The sequence below is a fragment of the Austrofundulus limnaeus genome, unplaced genomic scaffold (assembly GCF_001266775.1).
Source record: "Austrofundulus limnaeus strain Quisiro unplaced genomic scaffold, Austrofundulus_limnaeus-1.0 Scaffold63, whole genome shotgun sequence".
Lineage (NCBI taxonomy): Eukaryota > Metazoa > Chordata > Actinopteri > Cyprinodontiformes > Rivulidae > Austrofundulus > Austrofundulus limnaeus.
Window position 1 is genome coordinate 2,300,893 of NW_013952465.1, and position 2,557 is coordinate 2,303,449.

Genomic DNA, 2,557 nt, shown 5'->3' on the forward strand with positions numbered 1-2,557 from the left:
GTAATGGGAAATCCAGACTCTTGACCGTTTTGCGTTAGCCGTTAGCTTCACTAGTCGATCACATGGTCACGTGGTTTCTGTGCCCTCCAGCTGTTCTATGTAAACTCCATGGGCTCCGCCAATTGCCACCCACAAATGTGTCCTCCTTTTCCCCCAGTTTGAAAGATAGGCCCGGTATAACCTTCTCAGCTCTTCTGAGCTCTCTTCCAAGACGCACTGACTGGGAGATATTTTGCTTCTAATGGTGGACGAAGTGAGAAACGGAGCAGACAAGTACAGTTTTAAATTAAAATCTTGCGAGGCTATAAACCTTCGAAGGACCAGGTAGACCGGGCCCTTCGAAGGACGCTGCCCCTGAATTTGGACACAGCCTAAGAATGATTTTAGATTTCGATATGTCTGACCACAAAACAGTTTTCCACTTTGCCTCGGTCCATTTTTTTAAAGAACTTTGGCTCGGAGAAGATGGCAGTGATTCTGGATGGTGTTCACATATGGCTTCTAACTTTGCATGATAGAGCTTTAACCTGCACAATGTAAATATTAAACAATTAAATCTCCAATTCACACTGACAGATCTACATTAAGTGCAACAGCTGTACRATTTTTGTTGCTTCAGGGACATCCTGCCCACACAATACCATCAAAAACAAACAAAAATCTGTGCTCCAAAACATTTACAGCTTGTTTTTTTCCTCCTCCCTGTCCTGATCCCTAACAGGTCCTCTGATTAGATTCCTCCATCGATACCAGTGGGCAGCACTACTCACGCCATGGAGCTCAAACAAACAGCTCTGCCGTTTGTTTCTAAGGTATGGAGGCGCTGGGAGCGCGGAGGAGCAAGGAGGGTGGGAAACTTCAGCTGAGCTACTGTACATATCTGAGCCTTGATGTGGCAACAATGCGTTCGGCGCAGGACGGGTGCCGCACTGTTGGGTCACTTCCTTCCTACCGACGCTGAGAAAAAAAAAAAAAACTGTAGGCGACCAGACGGGCCGAGATGCTGATTTCAGATCAGCGCGCGGCCCTGTTTGTTCCACAGAGGGACCGAGGTGAAGCTGTGCGAGGACAGGCAGCGGCGCTGAGCGTGGGAGAGTGCGCACGGCGGGCCGAGAGACACCTCGGACCCCGTGTGAGCGCTGCACAATTCCCTGAATGGACTCGACTGTACACACACAAATGCATAMACACACACTCGCTCGCACACAGGCAGAGCATTTATTAGTGTTACCTAACTAAGCACTCGAACAATGAGCAGCAGCTAAACTTCCTCGCTTTGTCTGCCTCCGTGTAACTTCACAAGAGCTTTCAAACTGTTCTCACACAGACACACAAATACTTGTTTTGTTTCGCACTTTCGCAGACAAACTCTCACAAGCTCATGCAAGTGGGTAAAAGTAAAAAAAAACAAAAACAAATAAAAACACTGTCATGACAGTCGGGTTTAAAATGGCATTAAACGCAGTTAGGTAAAAGTGTGACTGCATATGAATTGAAGGCATGTGCACCCATTTTTCCACAACAACAAAACAAAACAAAAAAAAAATGTCATCGGATTCCAAGACGGGCAGTTTATCAGCACAAGAGGGGGTTGAGCGGGTCAGTGGGAACGGACGTGTTGTCTGTAAAATGGCAATGGCCTCTGTAACCTCCACCATCCATCAATCACATGAACCCTGGCAGCAAATCACCTTCCACTCCACTCAGGCCGACCCTTCACTGAACACTCCTGATAAGGAACATTTTCACTGGAAACCCCACCCCCACCCCCCACCAATAAAAAAAAAAACACAATCCTTATTCCCACCTGAACAAAAATCACTGATTTGTGTTTTGATGAGTGAAACCCTGCAGCTACTGTGGCCATCTTTAATTAGGTTGGCTCAAAAATGTAATCAGCTATAAATGTACATCCAGTGATTAATATTTGAGAGTTGTTACAATTTGTCCAGTTGTTCAGCCAGTATTTTGCTAACAGACAGACAAGAGTTGACTCCAATAGCTAATGGCAAAAGCTTAAACAAAAATCTTGTGTATCTGTTAGCACTTTGACTATATGTGAGGGATAACTCTCAGCTACTATCACACCTAATTTCAGCTCAATTTATGTAAAACTCACKGAGTTATAACCATTTTTGTGCTTGTTGAAGTTGTCTAGCTGTGGCAACCATCTTGAATCAGATTTATTCCAAACATTAATCAGCTGTAGAGCTGCATTCAAGTATTACTTTCTGAGAATTTGATTATAATCCATCTAATGGTTGTTAATATGTTTTGCTAACAGACAGAAACGAAGACATTACACACACAATTCTCTGTTTGTGTACCTTTCATGGCAGTAGACCAGGGGTTCTTAACCTTTTTGACCTCGGGGCCCAATTTGTTGAACATAAAGTGGCACGAGGCCCAGTCAGACATTACCAATGTACAGATCAAAATGATAATTATTCTAATCTAAATCTTGATTTAATTTTTATTGTATTTACATCATAACTAAATTATCATAACTAGCACAACTAAATTAAATACATGTACAGTTTAAAAGTAAAACTCCTGT

At 43.3% G+C, this 2,557-nt stretch overlaps 1 protein-coding gene across 1 annotated transcript in view; it reads right to left on the reverse strand.

Moving 5' to 3' along the window:
• The window catches only part of ino80 (INO80 complex ATPase subunit), a gene marked incomplete in the record, with an annotated part of 42,191 nt that overhangs the window by 23,601 nt on the left and 16,033 nt on the right, over positions 1-2,557 (reverse strand).